Source organism: Pleurodeles waltl, chromosome 4_2 (assembly GCF_031143425.1).
Source record: "Pleurodeles waltl isolate 20211129_DDA chromosome 4_2, aPleWal1.hap1.20221129, whole genome shotgun sequence".
Lineage (NCBI taxonomy): Eukaryota > Metazoa > Chordata > Amphibia > Caudata > Salamandridae > Pleurodeles > Pleurodeles waltl.
The window spans coordinates 210,280,304-210,294,523 of record NC_090443.1 but is presented as its reverse complement, the minus strand read 5'-3'; the positions used below and the strand labels follow the sequence as shown (position 1 = coordinate 210,294,523).

Genomic DNA, 14,220 nt, shown 5'->3' with positions numbered 1-14,220 from the left:
CAATTTTCTGCCCCTGTCCTCTGATTCCTCACTGGTGTCAACATCCAGGACAGGTTTGGTTGGCCGGAGTCACCTGGAAGTAGTGAGAGACACACATTACTCATGTATAATGGCATGGAGTAAATCTCCAGTTGGCCTTCACTGACATACATTGTGTGAAGCCTCAAGCTCACCTATGAGCCACACTCTGTGCCTCGCAGTCGTGCCATTTCTGTGGGACACTGCTATTCCTCAATATATAGGCATCATGCACAGATCCAGGAAACTTGTGACGTGGGAGATGTATTGATCAGCAAAGCACACCATCTGGACATTTAGAGAGTGGTAACTCTTCCTATTCCTGTAGACCTGCTCATCTGCCCTGGGAGATGGCCCCAAACACATGTGGTATGTGTCCCATGGTGTATAATCCAGTCGTCAAAGTGGGCAAATTTTCACTCTGGGGGAAATGAGATGTAGCTGCTCATGTGTTTGAGCAAGGCAGCCAAAACCTTTCCAAGCACAAAACATTGGGTGTGACATTCCTGCAGCCAAGCCCACTGTCACCTGGAATGAACCACTTGCCAGGAAGTGGAGCACGGACAGTACCTGTACTGCATGGGGTATTGCTATAGTGCTACAGATAGCAGGAGCCAGCTCTGGCTCCAATTATTGACACAGCTCAGTAATTGTGGCCCTATCCAGATGATAGGTGAGTAAGATGTGCTGGTCCTCCAGTGTAGACAAGTCCACTAGGGGTCTATACACGGGTGCTTGCCTCCTCCTCCGCAGTAGTAGGTATCTAAATAAACCAAACATGAGATGTATGTGGCTACAGGAAGTATGGTCACACAATCACAGTACACAGAACATGTATGCATGTAGCAGACTAGAATTGTCTTGGTGTGTACAATCGATATCTATGACGCACATTAAATTGTCCAACATAAGTACCGGCGTTAGGAAATGACAACCACCAGTCCTGTATGCAGGGACAGGTGGAAGTGACCTCACTCTGCCGGCGTTTAGCATCATGTCGGAAGGCAGTCTGCACCACCGTGAAACTCCTCATTGGCTAACATGGAGCTCTATGGAGCACAGGAACCAATGATGATCATCACTGACGGTGTTCGCCGCCATTTTCTCTGTACCACTTCACTTGATTCCTGACTCTCTACAGTTCAAAACCTCCACTGTGTGTGCTGCTGTGTCCTGTGTCTGGAACCCGCAATGGCCCGTGTTACAGGGGAAAGAGCCCCAGCCTTCACATCGGAGGAGTTGGAGAAACTTGTGGATGAGGTCCTACCCCTGTATGGGCAGTTGTATGGGCCTCCAGACCAAAAGGTGAGTACATCATGGGTACGTTGGATGCGACATGGCTACATGAAGATGTATGTGTGTCCTGGCAGTATGTCATTTTGGGGTGTGTGTTTTGGTTGCATGCAATGTGTATGCAGAGGTATGGGTCATGTGTGTGCTTAATGTGGGATCTACGCAGTATATAAGCTGTTTCTGTTACAGAATGGACGTGTGGACCCTGGGGGTCCATAGTGGGTGGAGCACCCACTGCAGGAAACAATGGCAAAGGAGCAGAAGCACCGGGGAGTGAGTGAGCTGCAGCCCACAGGACCCAGGAGGCAGAGTCCACCAACGCCGAGTGGGGACCAGTGGGTTGGAGGGCGAGAGGAGCACCACGGGGAGACTGGAGCAAAGCCATCTGACTCAGATTCCTCCTCCAATGGAAGCTCCCTGGTGGTGGCAGACCCCTCTAGGACCACGTCAGCTACATCATCTTCTGCCACCCCCTGTACCAGCACTGCCCTCCCAGTAGCCCCCACCCAGTTGCCAATTCCCGCTCACCCAGGAGGGTGGGCTTCTCCGCCCCAGGCACCTCAAGCCCTGCCCCATTCAGCCCTGCTGCCCTCACCGAAGAGGATATTGACCGCCTGAGATCCATCTCTGTAGGGCAGTCAACCATAGTGAATGCCGTCCAGGGGCTGGCATCCTAGATGCAGCATTGCAATGCCTCCCTGAAGGGTATACATGGTGTCTTGGCTGCCCTACAGAGATTGTTTCAGGCTCTTGCCTCCTCTTTGACGTTAGTTAGCTGACGTTAGCTGGTGTCCCTGGATCTTCCATCTCGCTCCAACTACCTGTTCCCAGTCCCAAAGCCCTCTCCCTCAACCCATCCCATGCACACAATCAGACAAGCATGCACCTGAAAACAACAGACCGAACTCGCACAAACAAGCACAGGCACCACACTTCACTCCACAAGCACACACACAGCCAATACACAGAGGCACATACAACAACAGCAACTGCCTCTACTGTTTCCACCTCGCCCTCCTCCCCCCTCACAGTCACATCAGCACACACACCTGCATGCACTGTATCATCAGTCCCAGATCCTCCCACCTGTACGGCCTTGCTCACGGTCACCACAATAGCAGACACACAGACTAGCACCCCACTCACCACATGCGCAGTCACCACCACCACCTCTTGCAGCACACCAACCTCACTTGCAGACACCACAGCAACATACATGCATGTCCTGTTTGTCCTCTCCCACCCTGTCTGCTCTGCACGAAAACACATAAATGCTCCCACTCAGACACTCAACAGCCATCCACCTCACACACGCACACTGTCCATGCACCTGCACAGCACACCTACTCCTCCTACGACCACTCCCTCTACCCCCACTCCCAAATCTCCTCCAACAACCCGCCCCATTGGACCTAAGAAACTCTTCCTTTCCTGCCTTGACCTGACCCCCCCATCCTGCCCATAAGAGGAAGATCCCTCTCCCCCAGCCCAGTACCTCCAGCTCCCAGTCCACTCCTGTTCCTCCCTGTAAAGCTTCACCTGCCACTAAGGGGCACAAGAGTGGCACTCCGGCCCCCTGCCCCCAAGCAACCACCTCCGCCCCCTAAACAACGGAGCAAGGACCCACCCCCTCCCAAGTCCAAGGACCCCCCTCCCAAGAAACCCCCCACCAAAACCCCCGTCCCACCCCGAACCCTTAGGTGCCTGCCTACCATCAGCGTGACGCACCTGCCCAGTGGAGTGACTTGGGCTGTCAGGAGTCAAGTTGGTTCTTGGACATTGCCCTGTGGCTTTATACTTACATTGAACAGACCAATGGTCCTTTCTGTAAACATGTATGTATGTCTATATATGTATGTATGTATTTTATTGAGGTCAGTATACCCAACACATTATAGTGGTTAGACCAAAGTTGTGTGTCCTGGCTTTCTTTGCTCCTGGCTTATGTTGTTGACTTGCTCTGCAGATAGTTCCCGGTGTGTGGTATATGTGTATGGTTTGTGTTGTGCATGTAGGTGTCACTCTCACCTCCCTCCCTTGTGTGCCAGGCGGCTGTACTCACCGTCGTTGCCATCTTCGTCGGCGTTGCTGCTCCTGGACTGCCATCGCGAGTTACAGCATTGGCAGGACTTTCAGTTCAGGTTACATAGCGGCCGTGGACTCCCTTGTGTCCCTGGAGGTGAGTGTCTCCTTTTATATAATGTGTTTCTGCCAGGCTTTTGGAGGCAGTGGACCCGCCTCGGAAATCTTGGCTGTCTGCTATGTCATAATATAGTAGGCAGGTTGTTGTCTTCCGCCAGCCAGAAGATGGCTACCACTGTGGTCAGTGGACGGACTGCACCGGCGGTTCGGGTAGTACATTGGCAGTCTATGGGAGGGATCACCGCCATTGTCATAATTTGGTCTTACTCCAGTGTTGGGACACTACATGTGGATGACCAGCATAAAGACTGCAAATACTGTTGCTATCCCAACCATAAAACCAGAGTCTGTAAGGTATGTAGGAAATGTTCAACTCTGAAGGACAGAGAGGGTCGTCTTCTCCTTTGGCTGCAAAAGTTAAAATCTGGAGACAATCCGGCCTCTGATGATGATGAAAGTGCCTCATCTTCTATGTCTGTCACCAAGTCAAAAATTCATAGCCCGTCAAGGAAGCATTTGTCGCAGTCATAGAAATCTAAGAGGTCAGATTCCCTCTCAAAACCAAAAAAAGAAAACCCTCTCTGAGCCCCCAGCGCCGCCTGTGCAGATGAAACATACTTTCAAAAATCCAGCCTCTGCACCGTCGACGGCACCATCATCGACACCATCATCGACAGTATCTTCGTTGAAGGCTCACGCATCAACGACAACATCTACCATCGTCACCGTATCTATGACGAGGCAGCTTCAACAGAGTCCTCGTCTATGGTCTTATCATCCTCGTTGACAGTGCGCCCCATTTCATCACCTCGACTGTCTCTGTCGATGCTGCTTACCTCATTGATGATCCTCCATTCGACGCTTCTGTCAACGGAACACTTGTCGACGCTTCTGTCAACGGAACACTTGTCGACGCTTCAGTCAACGGAAAACTTGTTGACGGCTCCACTGACTACACTCCCACCGTCAATGATAACTTGTCAACGCCGCCACTGATGGCGCCACGCCTCTCGTCGACGATCAGGGAAACACCTACAAAGAGACAGAGACCATCTACATTGTCTCTTTTCTCGTCGGCGGAGCAGATTGAGCTAAAGAAGATTACAAAGCATCGTTTGACCCCCATCCCTTACGTATGGAAATAAGGTGTTGAGACTGTTACAGTCACACCTTTTGGATGATGGACTTTATGGGGTGGCCAGAAGTCCTTCACAAATATGGGTCAAATGTCAGGAATACTCGGATGATGTTTCTTACTAAGACCAGCAATATTACGAGAAGCCACAACAGCAGCATCAGCAAGGGCTGGTATGTCTACCTTCCTGCTTAGTGTCGGACTTGCAAGCAATTGTGGCGGGTTACAGGGAACGTTTTCCACCAATACCTACATCGCTGCAGCAACCAACAATTCTCACCACCCCATCAACCCCTCAGCAGTTTCAGCAGCCGCAGGTTTTAACTCCTCCTCGCCCCTGGGCTTCCCCCCAGTCTGTACCTGCGCAAGTGCAAACCTCTTCAGACGAAGAAGGTGAGGAGGGTGAAATCCATCAAGATGAATGGGATGAGTATATAATTCCAGCACCTGCCTCTCCTCGAACACCATAGTGGAATCTCCTTCTGAGGATATCAGTGGCTTTCACAACCTGCTGGAAAGGGCAGCCACATGATTCGATTTACTGATGCCTGCGACTCAGCAGGACTGTTTCCTATACGATTTCAAAGAACCTCACAGGAAAACGGTCAGGGCTATTCCAATAATTGACCATGTTTGGAGTCAGGGTTTGAAAATAATGTGTAACCCTGCAACAGTACCTGCAGTGTGACCTAAGTTAGATAAGAAATACAAGTCAACGGATGTCGTTCCTGCCTGCCTAACATGCCATCCAAAGCCAGACTCTGCCATCTCACAGGTGGTGCAACGGTGCTCCAGAAATCCTTCTACACCGTTAACTGCGCCACCAGATAAGGAAGAGAGGTGCCTTGATAACATCGGGAAGCGTTTTTCCTCAATGTCCGCCATTGTGGTGCGAGCTGCCAATTCTTTAGCGCTTTTTGGCAGATATGATAGGCAACTTGGTCGGACATAACTCAGTGTTCCGAAGAACTTCCGAAGAGTACCAAGATTGAGACCAAAAAGGTGCTCACGGAGGGACAACGTTCCTCTGCGGAAATTGACTGCGCACTTGACATCGCTGCCATTGGCTTTAGAATGCTAGCTGGATCGGCGGTTTTGAGGAGTCAAGGAAGGTTCAAAGCCACTAATTTCAGACCTGAGGTCCAAACAAAGATTTTAGACCTTCCCTATGATGGAGAGGCGCTATTTGGGATGCATGTTGATGTTGTGCTTAAAACCATAAAGCTGGACACTGAGACTGCCAGATCGTTGGGCACTCTGTAGTATAGGAAAGTGCCTTTTCGTGGAGGCAAGAGTAGAGGGCAACCTTCATTTCGTGGAGGATACTAACAAAAAAGATTTCTATTGCACTCCATCACCTTCCACAAGGCTAGACCCCGATATCAGCAAAGGCCCCCAGCAGCTTACAGCAGAACCTCTCACAGAGGAAAGCCTGTAAGGCAATCTGACGAAACCACCCGTAAGCAATGACTGTCTTCAAGAACCGGCTCCCTCTCGTTTTTCCTCTTCAACTTTTCAGAGAACGTTGAAACATCATATTCATCGTTGACGTCAGATAACCAAGGACAAAAGGGTACTGGATGTAATAGAATTTGGTCATCTCCTAGAGTTCATTCAGATACCCCCAATTACGCCACCGGCCAGGTTCAACAAAGACATCTGCATCTGCTCAGCTTAGAAGTGGAGACCATGTTGATCAAAGGAGCAATAGAAGTTGTACCCTATTCCCAGAGGGGGAGAGGCTTCTTCTCCTGCTTCTTCCTGATTCAGTAAAAAATCTTGTTTGTGGAGGCCAATTTTAGACTTATGGGAGCTAATCAAATACCTGAAAAAGCAAACATTCTGTATGGTCAGATTGCAAGACATCTTGCAGCTTCTAAACAGAGCAGACTATATGGCTTCCCTGGATCTTCCAGACACCTACTTCCATATTCCCATTCACCCAAGACACAAAGTTCCTGATATTCATGCTAGCCTCCAGGCACTTTCAATTCAGGTCCCTTCCCTTTGGACTCAAGTCTGCACCGCAGATCTTTACTAAATGTCTGGCTCCGATCTCAGCCTACCTGTGATGCCCGAGTAACCAAATTGTTCCCTATCTAGACGACTAGCTAGTAAAAGCTCCCGACTTCCAGCACACTTGTCCGTCAGAGCGACCTTATGCCTTTTCAAGGACTTGGACCTCACTCTCAACCAGAAGTCGTCACTACTCTAACCTTCAACAAGGATAGTCTTTTTGGTCCCTATGTTAGACAAATAACAAACCAAACCCTACCCAACACTGGACAGACAGGAGAAGCTAATCTCCCTAGCGAAACAAATTCAAAGAAGAAAGTCTCTTTCAGTTCAACACTACAGATCATTACTAGGGATGATGTCATCTTGTATAAACCTCATTCCCCATTGTCGCCTTCATTTGCGTCCAATTCAAGAGGAGCTGGACAAGCAATGGAAACGAGCAGGTATCCTTCGATGACATAATCCAGATAAGTCAGCTCATGATAGCTTCTCTCGATTGGTGGACAGTTCCCAAAAACTCTTCAGGAGGACTTCACTTCTTACCTCAGATTCCTCTGCTAACTGTAACGACAGACGCGTTAATGAACGGATGGGGGGCGCATGTCTGCAGGACCTTCGAGTAAGCAGCGAGCGGCCTCCCTCTCACTATCCTTTTCATATCAGCCTTCTCAAACTGAGAGCAGTATATTTAGCATTGCAAGCCTTTCTCACCAAGAATTTGCGGATCAGCAGTACTTGTCAGGATAGACAATACCACCACAATCTCAATAAACAAGGAGGAACGGGTTTGCACTGACTGTCCCGAGAAGAGCAAACCATTTGGAATTAGTGCATTCAACACTCAGTGCACATAACAGCGGAGCATGTTCCAGGCCTTCAAAATACCATTGTAGATTCACTAAGCAGGTTAAGAACATCTCCTAATGAGTGGTAATTGGAACAGAGGACACTGGACGGAATATTCCCTCAGTAGGGCAAACTGAACCTGGATCTTTTTGAAACCTCCCAGAATGCCAAATGCCGATAATAGGCAAGTTGGCACCACCAACAAGGCTCGTGGGGGGATGCCTTTTCGATCGCATGGTTAGGGATTTATGCATACACCTTTTCTCCAGTTCCCCTCCTCCCAAGAGTAATCAGGAAAATCAAGTCTGAACCCTGCCAGATAACTCTAATAGCTCCAGCATGGCCACATCAACCTTGGTACACAGAGTTACTGCTACTATCTTCATGTCCGCCCATCAAGACAAAGCCAATTCCAGAGGTGCTCACCATCAACCAGGGGCAAGTAAGACACCCGGATCACAAATCTTTGAGCTTATTGGCATGACTCCTAAATTCAATGAATTCAGCTGCTTAGACATACCAAAGGATTGCAAGGACATCCTTGCCAAAGCACGGGCGGATAGCACAAATAAAACATACAGCCTAAAGTGGAAACGATTTTGTTTGTGGTGCAAGTCCATGAATATACACCCTTGTTCCTCCGCCCCGGGAAAAGTCTTTCCATACTTGTTACAGCTACCACGCTCAGGGTTTTCCCATGCGTCCATCAAAGTTAATCTGGCAGCTATTTCTCGATATAGGAGAATGTCTGAGAATCCATCTCTGTGTTCTCAAAGGCTGATAAAACAATTCTTGAAAGGTCTTTTCAGATCCTTTTCTCTGGTGAAAGCCCCTCCTCCAGCATGGCAACTTAACAAGATCCTAGGCCAGCTCATGAAAGTGCCCTTCGAGCCCATACATAGGGCGGACATCCAGTACCTCACCTGGAAGGTGGCACTCCTCCTCCCCCTTACTTCCGCATGTAGGGTCAGCAAAATCCAGGCTTTTACAATACAGGAACCCTTCTTACAATTCAAAAACAACAGTTATTCTACGCATCAATCTTAACTTCATCCTGAAGGTGCCTTCAGACTTTCATATTAATGAACCTGTAGTACTAAAGTCTTTCTTCCCAAAGCCCCAGACTCCTGCAGAGAGATCCCTTGATTCACTTGATTTAAAGAGATGCATAAAGTTTTATTTGGACAGGACGAAATCCTTTAGAACAAACCAGCTGTAACTAAACATACTATTTCTCAATGGATTAAAAACGCAATCGTCTTTAGCCATCAGACAGCTGGTCGACCACTGGATACTAAGATGCCTGCACATTCCACCAGAGCTTCCATGTCCTGTTCATTGTTCTCTGTTGTATCGATACCGGACATCTGTTGAGCTGCAACGTGGAAGACAGCACATACTTTCACGCGGCACTACTTCCTGGACACAGAGACTCTCCAACATGCAGTTGTTGGACAAGCAGTCCTTGGACATCTGTTTCAATAAAGGTGAGCCATTTGTTGTTCCCTCCATCCGGTTGTACGGTTTCATGTCACATTTTCTATAGCGTAATACATTTTCATTCTCCAGACTCTAAAATACAAACAAAAGCTGCAAGACATGTTCACGCTGTCTCTTAAATAACAGTATGTGGATATTGAACACACAGAAAATGTGCTACTCACTGCTTTCTATTCTGATTTAAGCATGTAAATCTATGAAAGTTCCAATACTGGAGTAAGAAATAAGTTACTTACCTGTAACTGTAGTTCTCCATTATTGGAAACCTTCATAGATTCACATGCGACCCACCCACCTCACCTGGGGAGCTCACCTTCATTCTCTCAGTAGTCACTGTATCACTGCACTAATGCTTGGAAAATCTGAGGGAAGGCCTCCCTCACAGGAGGGTTCTAGAGGGTGGTGTAACCTGATTGGTTGTTTTTAGAATTAGGTCAAAATGAATGTGATATGTTTCTAAGATAAAGGCCTAATGCATGTAATGTTTATATGCAATTGGGCATAGCTTCTGTATTACACCGGGGACTCCCATCTCTACGAGGGGGAAGGATTCAAGCATGTGCATGTATGAAAGTTTCCAATACGGGAGGTAAGTAACTTATTTCTTCACCGCCCGCCTGGCAAAAGGTACTACTGCCATAGCCGGTGTGCCGGTCATCTGACCGCTAATGTCATAATGAGGGCCATAGTGTTCAGCACTATTACCACTGTATGTTTTATCCCTACATGTACCCATGCATCTAGCACACACACAGTCTGTACGCACTGCTCCACATTTTTTAACCAGGGTGTTATTTCAGCACATGCATGGCCAGCACACTATAGCTCACTGTGTGAACTGCTCAATTTTTCATCCTTCATGTATTGCACTTCACACAAGCACACATAAGTCCAGCTCGTGTTTTTTCCACACATGGACTGGATTGCACTGCATTTAACGTATTCCTCTCAGGCAAACATACAGTCAGTATATGTACTAATCACACATGCACTGCATAGTACTGCTCCATCCTTGTATGGTTCCCTTCCCAGGCAAACATACAATCAAAGCACAGTTACTACTCCTGTGCTGTGTAGCACTCTACAACTACATGATGTAGAAAACGGTGAGTTAAACCCTTCTGTGCCAGGGACGTAATGGTTACGTCCACCGGCACAGTGCTCCTGCAAAGCATTTCACTTCTGATCATGTGATGGGAGCCTGAGAGGCTTCAAATGGAAGGAAAGGAATTTCCTTCCCTTTGAAGTCTCTCAGAGCATTTCAGAAGCCGGATCTTGAAGCGATCCGGCTTCTGAAATGCCCACTAGACACCAGGGATTTATTTAGCAATATAAATTGGAATAACCGCTTAGGCACCAGGGATTGGTGTGTGTGTATGTGTGTGTTTTCTTTAGGGGGGCAGCCCCTTGGGTAAGGGTCGCTCCCCATGGGGGCACATTACTGTTGGCCAAATCTACCCCGGGGCAGATTGGCCTATTTTTGGAAGGCCCATCTGCCCCCGGGGGAGGGGGGGCAGAAAGCCCAACAGACACCAGGGAAGAATTTTTTTTCCAAAATAAGAGGGTGGGGGTATGGCCATACCCCCACCTCAAATAAATGAGGCCAAAGTTGTTCTGCCCACTAGATGGGGCAATTACCCCTGATCCACACCCCGGGGGGGAGCAGAAAGTCTACTAGATGCCAGAGATTTAAGAAAAAAAATTGTCGAGTGGTGGCTACCAACCAGTATGGGCCTGGTTATGCCCCCACACCAACTGAAGGGGGTAACAGTCTTGTAGCTCTCCCCTGCACACAAAAAATATCTTATCCCATGGCAAGCAAGAGGGCAATTGATTATTTTGGGTTTTGATTTTACATTTGGGCCATGAGAGCCTGGCTAACTCTCAAAATCGTCCCACTTGGAATGGTGAGGGCTGCACTTTTTGGGCTTTGGACGCTGCTATGTAGAAAAATCCAGAAGACCTAGACACATCTAAAACTAAACATATGGGTGATTCCAGGGTGGTGTTTCACATGCACCCCTCACCATTTTCTTATCCACAATGCCCTGCAACTTTGCTGGAAATCACACATTCTTCCCACATTTTTGTAATGGAACCTTCCGGAATCTACAGGAATCCACAAAATTCTGACCACCCAGCATTGTCTCATCTATACTGATAAAAATTCTGCTGCACTTGTCAGCCTAAAAATGTTTTTCTTTTTCAAACTGCCCTTTTTGGACCCGCTTTGGTTCCACCTCAATTTCTACGTGTTTTTGGCTCATCCCGATCACAAGCACTTGGCCCACCTACACAAATGAGATATCATTTTTACTGGGAGACTGAGGGGAACGTTGGGTGGTATGAAATTTGTCCCGGTGCAGTGATCCCACAGAGAAATGTGGGAAAAATGTTATTTTTTGTTTTTTTAGCTAAATTTGAAGTTTGCTGAGGATTCTGGGTTAGAAAACATTGGGGGATCCACGCAAGTCTCACCTCCCTGGACTCCCTCTGGTGTCTAGTTTTCAGAAATGTTTAGGTTTGGCAGGTTTCCCTAGATGGCTGCTGAGCCCAGGACCAAAAACGCAGGTGCCCCCCCCCCCCCCCCAACCCACCCCACCCCCGCAAAAACAGGTAGTTTTGAATGTGTCCAGATAGTGTGTTGGGGCATTTCCTTTTGTGGGCGCTAGGCCTACCCACACAAGTGAGGTATCATTTTTATCGGGAGACTTGGGGGAACGCTGGGTGTAAGGAAATTTGTGGCTCCTCTCAGATTCCAGAACTTTCTGTCACCGAAATAAGGAAAAGGTGTGTTGTTTGGCCAAATTTTGAGGTTTGCAAAAGATTCTGGGTAACAGAACCTGGCCAGAGCCCCGCAAGTCACCCCATCTTGGATTCCCCCAGGTGTCTTGTTTTTAAAAAAAATTGCAGGTTTGCTAGGTTTCCCTAGGTGCCAGCTGAGCTAGAGGCCAAAATCCACAGCTAGGCACTTTGCAAAAAAACCAGCTCTGTTTTCTTTGTGAAAATGTGATGTGTCCACGTTGTGTTTTCTGGCATTTCCTGTTGCGGGCGCTAGGCCTACCCCACACTAGTGAGGTACCATTTTTATCAGGGGACTTGGGGGAACGCTGGGTGGAAGGAAATTTGTGGCTCCTCTCAGATTCCAGAACTTTATGTCACCGTAATAAGAGGAAAAAGTGTGTTTTTTGGCCAACTTTTGAGGTTTGCAAAGGATTCTGGGTAACAGAACCTGGTCAGAGCCCCACAAGTCACCCCATCTTGGATTCCCCTAGGTGTCTAGTTTTCACAAATGCGCAGGTTTGCTAGGTTTCCCTAGTTGCCGGCTGAGCTAGAGGCCAAAATCTAGGCACTTTGCAAAGAACATGTCCGATGTCAATGTAAAAATGTGATGTGTCCATTTTGTGTTTCCTGTCGCGAGCATTAGGCCTACCCATGCAAGTGAGGTTCCATTATTATCAGGAGACTTGGGGGAACACAGAATAGCAAAACAAGTGTTATTGCCCCTTGTCTTTCTCTACATGTTTTCCTTCCAAATGTAAGACAATGTGTAAAAAAAAAGACGTCTGTTTGAGAAATGCCCTGTAATTCACATGCTAGTATGGGCACCCCGGAATTCAGAGATGTGCAAATAACCACTGCTTCTCAACACCTTATCTTGTGCCCATTTTGCAAATACAAAGGTTTTCTTGATACCTATTTTTCACTTTTTATATTTCAGCAAATTAATTGCTGTATACCCGGTATAGAATGAAAACCCATTGCAAGGTGCAGCTCATTTATTGGCTCTGGGTACCTAGGGTTCTTGATGAACCTACAAGCCCTATATTTCCCTGCATCCAGAAGAGTCCAGCAGACGCAACGGTATATTGCTTTAAAAAATCTGACATCGCAGGAAAAAGTTAGAGTAAAACGTGGAGAAAAATGGCTGTTTTTTTCACCTCAATTTCAATATACTTTTATTTTAGCTGTTATTTTCTGTAGGAAACACTTGTAGGATCTATAGAAATGACCCCTTGCTGAATTCGGAATTTTGTCTACTTCTCAGAAATGTTTAGCTTTCTGGGATCCAGCATTGTTTTCTCACCCATTTCTGTCACTAACGGGAAGGAGGCTGAAAGCACAAAAAATATTAAAAATGGGGTGTGTCCCACTAAAATCTCAAAATTGTGTTGACAAATTGGGTTTTCTAATTCAAGTCTGCATGTTCCTAAAAGCTGGGAAGATGGTGATTTTACCACTGCAAACCCTTTGTTGCCATTTTCAGGGAAAAAACACAAGCCTTCTTCTGCAGCCCTTTATTCCCATTTTTTTTTCTTTTAAACCAAAATGTTCGCTGTATTTTGGCTAATTTCTTGGTCTCCTCCAGGGGAACCCACAAAGTCTGAGTACCTCTAGAATCCCTAGGATGTTGAAATAAAAGGACGCAAATTTGGCATTGGTAGCTTATGTGGAGAAAAAGTTATGAGGGCCTAAGCGCCAACTGCTCCAAATAGCCAAAAAAAGGCTCGGCACAGGAGGGAAAAAGGCCTGGCAGCGAAGGGGTTAGGCACACAGCAGCAGCACTTTTTAAAAGGTAAGTGAGCCTATCTGCCTCACTCCGGTGACATAGGGTGAAAAAGTTCCTGATCACTACTATTGATCACTACACAGTATGCTGCCACCACGCTCTTATGCTGCTTAACTGTTGGAGAAGGTGGTAGCCTTCCACCACTATGAGGATGGCGCTTTGTGCACCCCTCCTGGTCCAAGAAGACCGCAATCCGTGAGACAGACCTATGTAATGTTGCACACCCATGATTTGTGTTTACCTATGACAAAAATAAAATCTGCATTAGAGATCCAGTCAACAATACGGTTGGGCTCTGAGGGCAGAGGTACACGTTTCTTGTCATGCAGAGGACTTTTCCGGTCCAACATCCTAGCTGTGGGCCTGACATCCACTGATCACCCAAGTCTTAAATCTAGGGCTGAGGCCTATCTGGTCCAGAAGCCTTTTCAGGAATGGCCAGTGCACTCTGTCAAAGGCTTTCTCTGTGCCAATAGACAGCAGCAACGCGGCTTTACAGGTGCATTTCATCTTGTCCAGGATCTATAAAACCCATTTTGTATTCTCTACATGCCTCTGGTATAAATGCAGTTGGATCCGGGTCAATGAATCCTCACATGTGCAGTCTTTGGCCTCTTCCCTAATAATTCAGTGATAATTCTGGTTTTGGCATCCACATTAAATAATGATAGCCCTGTATGAGACGCAGGAAGTGGGA

General features: G+C 47.4%; 1 protein-coding gene across 2 annotated transcripts in view; it reads left to right on the top strand.

Moving 5' to 3' along the window:
• Positions 1–14,220, top strand: part of FIRRM (FIGNL1 interacting regulator of recombination and mitosis) — a 1,527,986-nt gene that overhangs the window by 188,969 nt on the left and 1,324,797 nt on the right. The window lies entirely within an intron of this gene.